Source organism: Oryx dammah, unplaced genomic scaffold, assembly GCF_014754425.2.
Source record: "Oryx dammah isolate SB20612 unplaced genomic scaffold, SCBI_Odam_1.1 HiC_scaffold_28, whole genome shotgun sequence".
Classification (NCBI taxonomy): Eukaryota; Metazoa; Chordata; class Mammalia; order Artiodactyla; family Bovidae; genus Oryx; species Oryx dammah.
Window position 1 is genome coordinate 40,931,344 of NW_024070212.1, and position 15,246 is coordinate 40,946,589.

At 39.7% G+C, this 15,246-nt stretch overlaps 1 pseudogene; it reads right to left on the bottom strand.

Moving 5' to 3' along the window:
* Positions 1-9,427: 9,427 nt before the first annotated feature.
* Positions 9,428-10,076, bottom strand: LOC120856793 (annotated as a pseudogene).
* Positions 10,077-15,246: the final 5,170 nt, after the last annotated feature.

Here is a 15,246-nt window from a genome sequence, read left to right on the forward strand (position 1 = left end):
GTGTTTTTGTTAATTAAGCAGATTCATGCTTTTGTTTTCTGGATTCACACAAATTTCCAAATATTCTCATATTGCTTAGGGGATATCTGCTACATTCCCCATGAGAAAAATTTCCAGTGGGAAAATATTCTCAGATTTTTTTCATCTTCTATTCTTAAACATCTATTCTTCAGCATCACTTAATTTGCTCATATTTTTCAGACGTTGTAGAGCAAATATGAAAACAAAGTGAAGTTCAATCTGTATTACAAAGACGCTTCCATTGATTGGGACTAAACTTCTACACAGGTGGCACTAATGGTAAAGAACCCGCCTGCCGACGCAGGAGACATGAGACACAGATTCTATTCCTGTGTTGGGAATATCCCCTGGAGGAGGGCATGGCAACCCACTCCAGTATTCTTGCCTGGAGAATCCCATGGACAGAGGAGCCTGGCAGGCTACAGTCCATAGGATCACAAAGAGTTGGACATGACTGAGGCAACTTAGCACACGTGTACAATTTTCCCTTCATGCCTCTTATTCTTACTCCAGATGATCTGGAGCAAAGATGATGCTCAGGCTTAAAACTACATAGGAAAAGCAACATAGTTTAGAGGTTAAGTGTGCCAGTAGAGTACTTGGGCTCAAATCCTTCCTGTATCTCATACTTACTTAACCTCCTGGAGCTTCAGTTTCCTCATCTGCAAAAGTGAGAATATCTACATAGGGGTTTGTTTTAAGGAATAAAGGAGATAGCTTGTATAAATATAAGCACAGAGACTTGCCCATTTTAAAATAGTCAATAAAGGAAAGCTGTTGGGATGTGTATGGACAATGAGTGTATGCTTAGTCATGTCTGACTTTTGGGACCTCATGGGCTATAGCCTGCCAGGCTTCTCTGTGGGATTATCCCGGCAGAAATACCAGAGTGGGTTGCTATTTTCTCCTCAAGGGAATCTTCCCGACCCAGAGATTGAACCTGCATCTCCTGCATTGCAGGTGGATTCTTTACCACTGAGCCACCAGGGAACCCCATCATTGACAATAAGGGCAGTTAATTCCATGTTATCAGAAAGGCCCCTGAATCCACCAGGTGAGATATTCAGGAAATTGTTTCTACATAACAGTGTTCTACATAACCATGGCAGCTTTCATCTCATTTTCTTTATTTCAAATGCCCCTCTTCTTATTAAGACAGTACATACTCATTCTAGCAATTTTGGCATATTCAGAATGGGATAAAGAAGAAATTAAAAGCCTACCACATTAACAATTATTAAACATTTTTGTGTCTATTCCTTCTGACTTTTCTAGGCATACGTTTTAATAGCATGATTTGTTTGGTATTTCATTGGATGGATAAACCATAGTTTATATAATCAATCATATTGCTGTTCTGTTACATAATATCTTATTATTCTAACATTTGGGCAAGCATCCTTGCCTTGAACAAATACCTTTGAGCATACCTATAATGATTTCTTTAAAATCAAGTCTAAAAAGTCCAATGCCTGGATCCATTTAGTAGTTGTATTTTAAGGTTTTTAATACATATATATGCCCCCAGAAGCATTCCCATAGCTACAGTATTTCTGCATCCGAGAGCACCTGTTTCTCATCAGACTTCCCAACATTGCATATTATTTAAAATATTCTTAATTTCATTTTCCATGCACAAAATACTCAAATGTTGCAGAATTTGGAAAGACTTTGGCTATGTTAAGAACTCGATGTTGAGAAGGCTGAAAAACAGGCAATCAACTGTCAGATGAAATATTCCAGGGCAGTATAAACTTTGGGAATCTTCTGAAGTGCTTCCAAAAATTCTTTGCTCCCAGGATGGAGTATAGGCAATGAATTGTTGGCTCTTTGCTGGTCCCAGGAATCAAAAACTTGGAAGCAGCAACAACAAAAAAAATACACTGGTTCCTCTTAAACAGACCTAGGGCTTTGACCACAAGGTCAGGAGTGGATAAGTGAGTGTGTGTATGCATGTGTGTGTGTGTGTTGTGTGTGTGTGCATGTGCACATGCGCACACAGGCCTACACACACACACCTACATGCACACGTGTGGTGGCAGTGGGCAGGGTAGGAGGCAGGAGTGGCAAGGAGGGGGAATGGAGTGGAGGACAATGCTGTCATGGACGAGGAAGAGAGAGGTGCCCAATCCCATTGGCCCCAGGAGGGCATGATGGTGAGATCTGATCATCCTCTTTCCCATGCTATTTCTTAAGCCAGTTTTTGTTTTTCTGCTAAGGTTCCCCCAACTTTCTCCCCTTCCACCTCTTCTCCTTTTATGAAGGTTCTGTCAATATAAAACCCAATTTTTTTTTTTTTTTAGTTTCTTACTTTTATTATTCTTTCGTGCTTTCTCTCTGGGAGAAAAAATAATAAGCCGCCACCTCTGCACATTTCAAGCCTGTACCTTCTTTTTTTAAAATTTTTTATTGGAGTATAGTTGCTTAACAGTGTTGTATTAATTTCTATTGTACAACGAAGTGAATCAGCTATACATATACATATATCCCCTCTTTTGGGGGGGTTTCCTTCCGGTGGCCATTTCCTTCTCCAATGCATGAAGGTGAAAAGTGAAAGTGAAGTCACCGAGTCACGTCCAGCTCTCAGTCACCCCATGGACTGCAGCCCACCAGGCTCCTCCGTCTATGGGATTTTCCAGGCAAGAGGACTGGAGTGGGGTGCCACTGCCTTCTCCATTTAGGTCTCCACAGAGTAGCAAGTGGAGTTTCTTGTGCTTTACAGTAGGTTCTCATTAGCCATCCACTTTGTACATAGTAGTGTATATGTCAATCCCAATCTCCCAATTCATCCCACCCACCTTGGTGGCCACACATTAGTTCTCTTTGCCCGTTTATATGCATATGTCAATCCCAATCTCCCAATTCATCCCACCCACCTTCTTTCCTCTTGGTGGCCACACATTAGTTCTCTTTGCCTGTGTCTCTGTTTCTGCTTTGCAAATAGGGTCATCTCTACATTTTTCTAGATTCCACATATATGCATTTATATAAGATACATGTTTTTCTCTTTCTGACTTCACTCTGCAATATTTAAAAAATATACCTATTGTGGATGAAACACAAAGAACATTTGATTCATTGGAAATGTGCACCGAGTCCTGGACCCACTAAATTTCCTCATGTGCTGAATGAGGCTGAAAACACTTGCCCTAAAATCTCACCAATGGCCTTTGGTTTCAAAGAGCACAGTGGGTAGGAAGAACTTTAAAGTATCAAGAAAATGAAAGAATTTTTGAAACATCATTACAGATAAAGAGCAGCTTAATAGAGAATGAAAGAAACTTGTTTGGGAATTACCAGCAGTGTCAAAATTATACCTTAGAGCATAAAAAAGCAAAAATAAATATGCAGGCATCAAAAACAATTTAAGAAACCCTTTTTATTAGCTCTGGGTCAGAATAAAGTATTTAAATGAAGTATTTAAACTAGAAATCACATGAGGCTCTTTCGTATTTCACATGTCAACATTTCTTTTATTCGGAAATAAAAAGGATCAAATTTTTGACTGGAATGCTTTTAAGTAGTTTAAAAAAAATAAATTTGAAGGAAACAGCTTTAATTTACAGCAGTGGTTCTTCATTTTGGCTCGTTTCCTCCGTAGGGGTCATTAACCGTGTCTGAAGACACATTTGGTTGTCAGAAATGGGAGCAGCCTACTGGGGTGTAAGAAGGATGCTGCAGCCCTCTCTCCACAAGAATTAGCCATCCCCAAATATCAGTGTTAAAGTTGAGGAAAAAATGTACATGCCTCATATTATAGAATATTTGGTGATTTTTATATATGACACTTTTATGACAATGGAAGTTGCATTGCTAAAATTTTATATAACGGTGCCTATTAGAACAAAATTAAGGGGGGAAACATGTTTATATTAGAGAGTTCCAGAAAAACATCTACTTCTGCTTTATTGACTATTCCAAAGCCTTTGACAAACTGTGGGAAATTCTTAAAGAGATGGGAATACCAAACCACCTGGCCTACCTCCTGGGAAATACGTATGCAGGTCAGGAAGCAACAGTTAGAACTGGACATGGAACAACAGACTGGTTCTAAATAGGGAAAGGAGTACTTTAAGGCTGTATATTGTCACCCTGCTTATTTAACTTATATGCAGAGTACATCATGAGAAATGCTGGGCTGGATGAAGCACAAGCTGGAATCAAGATTGCCGGGAGAAATATCAGTAACCTCAGATATGCAGATTATACCACCGTTATAGCAGAAACAGAAGAAGAACTAAAGAGCCTCTTGAAATTGAAAGAGAAAAGTAAAACAGTTGGCTTAAAACTCAACATTCAGAAAACTAAGATCATGGCATCACTTCATGGAAAATAGATGGGGAAGCAATGGAAATAGTGACAGACTTTATTTATTGGAGATCCAAAATCACTGTATATGGTGACTTCAGCCATGAAACTAAAAGACGCTTGCTCCTTGGAAGAAAAGTTATGACCAACCTAGACAGCATATTAAAAAGCAGAAATATTACTTTGACAGCAAAGGTCCCCATAGTCAGAACTATGGTTTTTCCAGTAGTCATGTATGGATGTGAGGGTTGGACTATAAAGAAAGCTGAGCGCCAAAGAATTGATGCTTTTGAACTGTGGTGTTGGAGAAGACTCTTGAGAGTCCCTTGGACTACAAGGAGATCCAACAAGTCTATCTTAAAGGAAATCAGTCCTGAATATTCATTGGAAGGACTAATGCTGAAGCTGAAATTCCAATACTTTGGCCACCTGATGGGAAGTACTGACTCATTGGAAAAGACCCTGATGCTGGGAAAGATTGAGGCGGGAGGAGAAGGGGATGAGAGAGGATGAGATGATTGGATGACATCACTGCCTCAAAGGACATGAGTTTGAGTAAGCTCTGGGAGTTGGTGATGGACAGGGAGACCTGGAGTGCTGCAGTCCGTGGGGTGCAAAGAGTTGGACACGACTAAGCACCCGAACTGAATAGAATTGAAGACATCTGCTGCATGGTTGTGTGACCCCAAATCTGAACAAAGAGCCAGAAGTTTCCATGATTAAGGTGTATTTTTGATTCTATTTTTTTTTAATCCACTTGCCTTTTTCTTTTTTCACATTTGAAGGAACAGACAGTGGAGCTTCAGTTTCTAGGAAGAAGTTATGAATACATATACATTTGTGAAGAACTACAAAACAATATTACATAATACAGTATGTATTTTCATAATACATAGTTAGAGAAAATAAACTAAGCACAAATTTTCAAATAATCATATTTGTGTATGTTCAAGCATTTTTGGTTTCAACAAACAATAAACAACTAGTCAAGACAATTTATATAGGAAAGAATCCTGGAATGAGAGAATTAAGAAACATTTTTCTCATATAGCTAGGTAATGAATTACGTAAATTTATCTGGGGCTCATTTTCCACATCTACGAAAGACATGGGTGAATTAAGTGATTAGGAAATTTCTTTCCATTTATAAAATTCTGTGACCCTGAATCATTGTTGAATTGGTATGTTTTAAAAGAATCATGTAATACTTCCTGACAAGAAAACAAACCCCTAAAGTTTAGCTCTGCTGTAGCTTACAACCTTCTCTACACCATAAGCCTATTTTCCTAGGGATTCTTTCTCAAAGCGAAAATTAACTTAGTAAATATCACTACTGTTGTACTGCTTTCAGATCAAAAGAAATCATCATGATGATGGGATGAAAAAGAAGTTGATGATGTAATTGTTCAGTGATAAATACTGACTGGAAGAATTTATGACTTAAAAGATATTTTACTTCGTAACTAAGCATCTGTTGCTACGTCCTTTAGGAAGATTCCCTCAAAATTTACAACAGGTTGGCAAACCACGAATCAAATTGAAGTATGAATCAGATATACAGCCGTTAAATTGTTAAACACAGAATGCAAATACAAGTTTTTTTTTAATTTTACTTTACAATACTGTATTGGTTTTGCCATACATTGACATGAATCCGCCACGGGTGTACATGAGTTCCCAATCCTGAACCCCCCTCCCACTTCGCTCCCCAAAGACTAAAGTAAACTATCTGATTCCTTTGAAATTAATGAAACATGATTTTAATGAAATTTTCTGTTTTACCACCAGATGTCAGTGCAACCTAATTAACTGAGTAACTTTTTTTTTTTTTTTTAGCAGATTAAATACCTGCCAGTAAACTGAGTGAGAACAGTCTTAAAATAGCAGTTAAAAAAACCTACTGTCAATGTGTTTGATTAAGAATATCTTCCTAGGTGGAGCTATAGAGAAAAAACCAATCTTTAAAAAGATATGAAGTTAAAACGGGCCCTTGCCTAGGTAAATCATATTACATAAGTTATAACACATTGTTATTATCATCATAATTTTCATGTGACATTAACCTTTCTCAGTGACATATAAAGACATGATCTTAATTAAGTACAAAATGCTAATCTGTAAAGCATAAGAATGTGTATGTGTTAGTCTCTCAGCCGTGTTCAACTCTTTGTGACCCCGTGAACAGTAGCTTGCCAGGTTCCTCTGTCCATAGGATTCTCCAAGCAAGAATACTAGGGTGGGTAGCCATTCCTTTCTCCAGGGATTTTCCCAACTCAGGGGTCAAACCCCAGGTCTCCCACAGTCAGTGCAGGCAAACTCTTTACCATCTGAGCCACCAGGGAAGCTCCAAAACATAAGAATAACAGTATTTTAAAACCCACATGCCACAGACACTAGAGCCAAGGAAACTCATTTGTCTCTGGGTGACATTTTTACAGCTCCTGAAGAAACACATTAATTCCTAATGAAACCTAAAATATATATTGTGTGATACCATCTGTTTTCTAGAATGTAGCTTGTAGCAAAAGTTGTTAATCTAATGGCAGTAACAGCAATGTCTATGATGCATGTATGCATCTTTGTAACAGCCTGAACTTAAATACCTGTATCACTCACCTTTCAGGATTCAACAGCTGTTGTTCCAGGAGGTTAGTTAATTTGCCTAATAAAGAAAAGTTATGCAGAAAGTCAGTGACAGACCTTAGATGATTCCAAGGCTATATCCTTTCCGTTATGCAATTCTCCACTCTTCTAAAAATGCTATTTCATGACACTGTGTAAAAAGAGGCTTCTTGTTGCCTTTTTGTCACACATGGAACTCAAGCTATATTTTGTACAAAAGATTCTACAACAAATCTACAACAAAGTCGTGTCATTTGGGACATGACTAAAATAAAGCTAAAACAAGGATAAAGTAAAGAAATACATGTAAAACCACTTTTATAAAGCAAAAGTCAGTTTTTTTAAATAAAATAAATGTGCAGTTACCATGTAATCTAGCAATTCCATGCCTGAGTATTTACCCAATAAATATGAAAATATGTATTTACACAAAGACATGCATAAAACTTTATCACAATTTAATCATAATCATTGAAAGCAGGAAACAACTCAAATTTCCATCAGTTAGTTAAAGGATAAATATACTGTGGTTTACCCATGAGACAGAATTCTTAGTAATAAATAGGAACCAAAGACTGATACATGCAACAACATGGTAGAATATCAAACCACTAAGCCAAGTGAAGGAAGACCGACACAAAGCTATATACTCTATGATTTCGTGTATACGAAAACGCAAAGACCTTCTGGAAGAGACAAAACTGTAGAGATAGAAAACAGATCACTGGGTGCCAGAGCCTGGGAGTGGCGAAGAGGTTGACTATAAAAGAGCATGAGGACAATTTGGGGGATGATAAAAATATTCTAGATCTTGATGGTGACAGTGTTAATGGTACTATGTACACTTATCAAAACTTAAAATTGGTGAATTTTATGTAAATTTTACCTCAATAAACCAGACTTTTTTAAAAATTAAAAAGCATTGAGCACATACAATGTCTTAATAATTTCATAAATAGTAAACTTTCTGAAGAGTTGAGTCAAATAACAAGAGACAGAGAAGTTATCGACCTGAACCTCGCCTTGGAATAGTTTGCCTAGTCTGGGAATGTAGGAGAACAGAAACCAGGGTGTTAGTGTTAGCTGGCCAAACCACTTGTGTGTGATCTCAAGTGCCGACCGCTGCTGCATGGTTGCTGAGTCCTGTCTGACTCTTTGTGACCCCATGGACTGTAGTCTGCCAGGCTCCTCTGTCCATGAGATTTCCCAGGCAAGAATACTGGAGTGGGTTGCCATTTGCTCCTCCAGGGGATCTTCCTGACCTCGGGATCAAACTTACATCTCCTGTTTGGAAGGAGGATTCTTTACCTCTGAGCCACCTGGAAAGCCCTGAGTAGGATTACTTTTCTCCAAATTTCATTTAACTTACAGTGAAAGACATTGAATTAAATAAAAATTTTAAACCTCTTGAGCTCAAGACAAAAACAAAACAAAACAAAACAAAAAAAAAGGACTAGATTCACCATTCCAAAAAAATCTTCCACTTGCTGATTAAGGATGATTAGAGGAAATCTAATATATGAACCCTAAGCAGGGAAGCAGTGTTAATCAACTTTATTACTCTCCCTTCCCTTGGAGAGGGAAATTATATAATTTGGCCAGCAGGTGTCATGCACTCATCTATGAAAAACTGACAACTCTTCATATCAAAATTCTTTCTTAATATTTTCCTGCTGCCTTCATTTGTAATGGTTATGAACATTTTTTCCTCTCTCTCTATATATATACACATATCCTTAAAAGGAGGAGTATGTTTGAAATATTCAATCTTTTCCTCCTTTTTTTCTCAGCTCTAATCAAGTATGATAATTAAATGTACATATTAAAATAGAAAAGAAATCACTCTTATTTCATTATGTTTAATGTTTCAAAGTTTTTTTTTAAATGGAGTGACAGCTTCACAAAAATTATTTGCATAGTTTTGGCAAACTCAGTCTTTTAATGGCATTCTCTTTATTGTTAATGTCATCTCTTGGGTGAAGCCTTCCTCTGGGATCTCATATACCATAAAATGTTCCATGATCTACATAAAGCAATCGCCATGTTGTCTTGTAACTGTTTATGTAAAAGGTCTATCTCTCTTCTCTTTTGATCACTCCCCAAACTAGGAGTGTATGAGCGCTGCATCTCCAAGTATGTAACACAGTACCTTGTACTCAAAAATGTTTGTTGGTGGTAAGCAAGTAAGTGATTAAACCCTTGAATCAATTTTGCCATTTCCAAGACAGTGGTTTTTCAATAACCAGGTGAAAAGTTAAAGGACCAATAGTTAGTTGAATCAATAGGAAAGTACATAGAGGCAAATGGCTATTTTCCCTGGAGGAACATTTAGGACAAGCGTGGCTTGCTGAAAAAACGGCAGCAGCGTATAGAATCCAAAAACAGGATAATGGAGCAGTAGATGGCTTCTGTGATGGACTAGCAGGAAGGCTTAACTTTTTTTTAAAAATTGAAGATATTTTTACTGCCTCTTTAAAATACCACAATGGAGTCCATAGAACCATCTGGCATCTTGCTGTTTCTGTAGCCGGACCACTCAGATCTTATTAGTCAGCCTGCTGAATTGTTCCTTTTTAAGAAACGTAGATGCCATCCAAAAATTTTCTGAAATCGTTGTTTTTAACTTTTGGTGGTGGCTTGCTGAATCAAAGCACCTGAATTTGACACAAGTTCAATGACATTTCTTTCAAGAATCAACCCATCTTCCTGGACTTGAGATACTGAACAAGCAGCCCCTGGCCTCATCCGAATCCTACGGATGTATTTTTCATCCCCAAAATAGCATCTCAACAAGGGAACCATTCTCCTGAATAACAAAGTTGATGGGGAAGTGGGCATACACAGACCTCATCTTGTAATGGAAACCCAGTGTAACACCCTTGATCATGCTCTGTACATGACTGCAGATCGTGTGAACAGTTGCCTGTTCCTTTCTGTTTCCCCTCCATTTGTCAACCTGGAGCCTCTGTTTTTTTTTTCCAAAGAGACTCAGTTCTACATTGATGTGATTGAAGTCCCTCTACAGGGTGCCCCTGGGGTCCTTCACAATAACTGTCCATCCCTTCAGAGTAACATTGACATTTTTCTGCAACGTCAACAGTCTGATTGCTGAGAAAAGTCTTCATTCTCACAGTAGATGTGACAAAGAGCAGTCTTAACTTTTTAGTACCAAAAATTCTTTGACACCTGGGGAAGACTACAGATCCCTTCTTGGAAAAATGTTTTTAAAGAACATAAAACAAAACACGTAAGATTACAAAGGAAACTAATTACATATAAATACAGTTTTCAAAATAGGCTTAAACAATTTATTAATAAGATTTAGCAGTAGGCTTGATGACTACCATAATTTCTTAAAAGTAGTGAGTATAAATGATATTTTAAGAAATTTGTGACAACTGTAATATGATATGAAAATATATTTTTGACAGTCACAGGAACTGCTAATCTTTTGTAGTTTTTGCCTACATTCATAGTTGATGAAAATGCTAAATTTCAGGCTAGTAAAAGTAAAGTCATAATTTTTTTCTCCTTTTTAAATACATAGGCCCCTTAAATTCTATTCATAAACCACCTGAAGGGGTCTATGGACCCGAGTTTAAAACCTCTGGATAGGGCTTCCCTGGTGGCTCAGTGATAAAGAATCCACCTGCCAATGCAGGAGACATGGGTTCAATCCCTGATCCCAGAAGATCCCACATGCTGCAGAGAAACTAAGCCTGTGTGCCACAACTATTGAGTCTGTGCCATGCCCAGCATAGACAAAATAAAATAAATAAAATTATATTAAATAAGAATCTCTGGATGAAAGGGAAGTTTGGGTGATGGAAAATAGGGAATTATGAGGGAAGAAGAAGCAAAAGGAGTTTCCTTCTGCAGGTAGCCTTCTCTCTTTTCCTTCAGAAAGCTCCCAGTATTCACTTCCTAGCCTCTCATTTGTTCTCTGCCCCATTACAGTGAGGTTTGTACCCCCATCCTTCCACAAAACCATCCTTCCCCAAGTCACGTCTGGCGTCCAGGCAGGACTCTGACCTGAGTGTGCCTCGGTCCTTACTTCATTTGGTTTCTCTTTGGCTGTTGTACTGTTGACTACTCTCTTTTTAAAGCTTCTTTTCTCCTTTGGCCTCTTTCTTTTCCTCGTGCCTTTTTGGTTCCTTTTCAGCCTCCCATCCTACTTCATCTCATGTCTATGGATGGGTCCCTGGTGTTCTAACTACCCTGTATATCTGGTCTCCTTCTGCGTTCTTTCTCTGGATAGTCTTGCCAATCTAATCTACATCTTTAGCTGAAGGCTTTTTCCTGATCCTAAGTCCCTATGTTCAGCTATCCACAACTCTTCTTAAATATACTAGGGATCCCTCAGACTCAATATATCCCCCAATTAAATTTATTCTCTTCCCCTCTCTGCTTTTTCTCTTATGTTCCCCATTTGAGTGAACGACACTGCAATCCAAATCTCCCCAAATTAAAGCTCCCAAACATAAAAACAACTGCCAAACTTTCCAGAGTAACTATCCTGAAGACTGCTCAAGTTTGTCCCTTTTTTTCCATTTTACTATGATTGCCTTAGACATTATTAACAATTCATGTTTACACTTGGTACCCTGCCAAGTGTTTTGCATAAACTGTTTATTTAATCCTCATATCACCTCACCAGATAAAAATGATTATGCCTTAAATTACACATGAGGAAATAGAAGAAAAGGGAGAGAAGGAATTTCCCAAGTTTACAAGGTTTTTAAATGGCAGAGCCAGGATCGGAACATTGGTCTGTTGGATTCCAGAACCATATGCCCTGCTGTGGAGAAGGCAATGGCACCCCACTCCAGAACTCTTGCCTGGAAAATCCCATGGATGGAGGAGCCTAGTGGGCTGCAGTCCATGGGGTCGCTAAGAGTCGAACATGACTGAGCGACTTCACTTTCACTTTTCACTTTCATGCACTGGAGAAGGCAATGGCAACCCACTCCAGTGTTCTTGCCTGGAGAATCCCAGGGACTAGGGAGCCTGGTGGGCTGCCAACTATGGGGTCACACAGAGTCTGACACGACAGAAGTGACTTCGCAGCAGCAGCAGCAGCATGCCCTGCTGTTGCTCGTAGGGTCTCCAGGATTGCTCTAGTAAATTTTATTTATTATGGCACCACCTAAGTTCTCTCTCTTAGAGGCAACTCTTATTTGGCTGTCTAGGCTTTTCCGTGTTCCCAAGACCCTCCCCCATGCAGCTCAATTGCTCAGCTAGGCTCCAAGAACTCACCCTGCTTATGTCTCTGACCTCTTTTGCAGCCACCTAGCTTCCATTCCACACCCAGATGCTTTTCTTCCCAGGGGCTTTTCTGCCTGAGCCCCTGATCAGTTTACTAAGGTAGTCATAATGATGTACCACGGACTGGGTGACTTGAACAACGGGGATACATTTTATCACAGTTTCAGAGGCTGAAAGTCAGAGATCACAGTGTCGGCAGGGCTGTTTCTTTTGAAGTCTCTCTCCTTGACTTGCAGATGGCCGTCTTCTCATTGTGTTCTCATATCATCCTCCCTCTGTGCTCATGCATCCCTGGTGTCTTTCTGAGTGTCCACGTTTTCTCTTCTTTCTTAGAAGGACATCAGTAAGATTGGATTAATGGCTCTACCTAATAGCCTCATTTTGACTTAATTACCCTGTTAAAGGTCCAGGGGGTATGACATTACCAAATAAAATCCTGGGAGGACACTATTCAGTCCACAACACCCGCTCACAAAGCTCATTTTGACTCATCCTTTTCAACTCATTCTTTCATGCCACCCTCTCTGGGAAGTCTTCTCTGGCTGCCTCAGGCCTGAGTTAAACACTTCTGACATTAATTCTGTTACAATCCTTGAACTTCTTCCTGTTATATTCTGTATTGCAATTATTTTATTTCTCTGACACCCCCATTGGACCAAGCTCCTTGAAGGCAGGAACTGTAACTCATTTTTCATTTTTCTAGCCAAAGCCCAAAACCCAGTACCTGGATCATATGTGTATTTAATCAGTCAATTAGTTAACAATTTGATAGTTAATATTTTCCAAAAGCTTATTTTAGTCAGATACTTTTCAAGAAATTAAGGACACAGTGGTGAGCAAGACCAAAGAAAATTCCTCCTCTCATGGAATTGACATTTAGCTAGCAGTCAATAAATAGGTGAAAATAAATGAACAGTATAATTCTGGTACTGAAAAAGAAAATAAAATGGAGTAATTTGGTAGAGAGAAGCTTTTGTTGTTGTTTAGTTGCTAAGTCATGTCCAACTTTTTACAACTCCCGTGGACTGTAACCACCTTTGCTGACAAAGGTATGTATAGTCAAAGCTATAGTTTTTCCAGTAGTCATGTATGGATTGTGAGAGCTGGACCATAAAGAAAGCTGAGCACTGAAGAATTGATGCTTTTGAATTGTAGTGTTGGAGAAAACTCTTGAGAGTCCTTTGGACTGCAAGGAGATCAAACCAGTCAATCCTAAAGGAAACCAGTCCTGAATATTCATTAGAAGACTGATTGCTGAAGCTGAAACTCCAATACTTTGGCCACGTGATGTGAAGAACTGGCTCACTGGCAAAGACCCTGGTGCTGGGAAAGACTGAAGGCAGGAGAAGGGGATGACAGAGGATGAGATGGTTGGATGGCTTCGCCGACTCGATGGACATGAGTTTGAGCAAACTCTGGGAGTTGGTGATGGACAGGGAAGTCTGGCGTGCTACAGTCCATGGGGTTGCAAAGAGTTGAAAATGACTGAGCAACTGAACTGACTGACTGACTGACTGGACTGTAACTCACCCAGCTCCTCTGTCCATGGAATTTCCCAGGCAAGAATACTGGAGTGGGTTGCCATTTCCTTCTCCAGGGGATCTTCCTGACCCAGGGATCAAACTTGCATCTCCTGCACTGCAGGTAGATTCTTTATCTCTGAGCCACCAGGGAAGCCCTAAAAGGCAGTGTTAGGGGACTTCTTTCATCGGGGGTCCAGGGAAAGCTGGAAAAGACATTTGAGATATTGCTTGAATGATGAGATGTAACCATGTATGATCTATAAGAAGAGAGTTTCAAGCAGGAAACATCACAGGCGAAGACCCTGAGATGGGAATTAACTTGGCAAGTTTGAGGGACAGTAAGAAGTCCAGAGTGACTTTAGATCAGTGACTGATGGTGAGAGCAGAAGATGATGTCAGAACCTCGAGCTGCTTTCTAAGTACAGAGGAAGCCACTGAACTGTGTTGAACCAGGGCTGGATATGATATGATTGGTGACCTTAATAACATTCCTCTGGCTGCTGTGTGTAGTGTATATTTTAGAAGGACGATGGTGGAACTGGGAGTCTAGTGAAGAGAGTGCTGTCAATAATAGAACAATGGTCTCAGTTGGGAGTGCTCTTGTACCCCCAAGCTCTCAAAGGGCATTTGGCAATGCTGGAGGGATTTTTGGTTTTCATAGCTGCAGGGCTGGAGTGCTACCACAGTATAGTAGGTAGAGGCCAAGAATGTTGCTAAACAGCCTCTAATGCACAGGACAGCCCCCAGGGCAAAGAATTATTTGCTCAAAATGTTAGTAGTGCTGAGACTGAAAAACTCTGATTTAGAGAGAAATGACAGTGGTTTGATCCCAGTGGTACCAGTGGAGGTTGTAGGAAGTTCTTAGACTTAAGATATATTTGGAGGTAGCTGGTAAACTATACAGGACTTGTAGACAGATCAGTTGTAGGCTCTTAGGTTTGGGACCTGAGAAACGAGGTGGGAGTTGGTCATGTTTACTGAGAAGAGGAACACTGGGGGTTAGTCATTAGAGCATAGATGATATATAAACCATGAGACTGCGTGAACTCATTCAGGTAGATAATGTAGAGAAGGAAAGAGGCCTCAGACACTTCAGCACTGGAAATCCTCTTAGAGGAAGTGTAGCCAACGCAGGAGACAAGAATGAGGTCCTCAGAAGGCCAGAGAGGATGGGCTCCAAACTCAGGGAGGGTCACCCGAGAAGCAGGAACACTTCTTCCACTAAAAATGGGAGGAAGGTAAAGTTCATGAATGGCTTCTCAGATGTCTCAGTGGTAAAGAATTGCCTGCCAACACAGGAAGCACAGGAGATATGAGTTTAATCTCTGGGTCAGGAAGATCCCCTGGAAGAGGAAGTGGCAACTCCCTCCAATATTCTTGCCTGGGAAATCCCATGGACAGTGGAGCCTGGCTGGCTATAGTCCATGGGGTCACAAAGAGTCAGACATGACCTAATGACTAAGCATGCACAAAGTTCATGAATAGGTGTATAGGCAGGTGAGTGGAT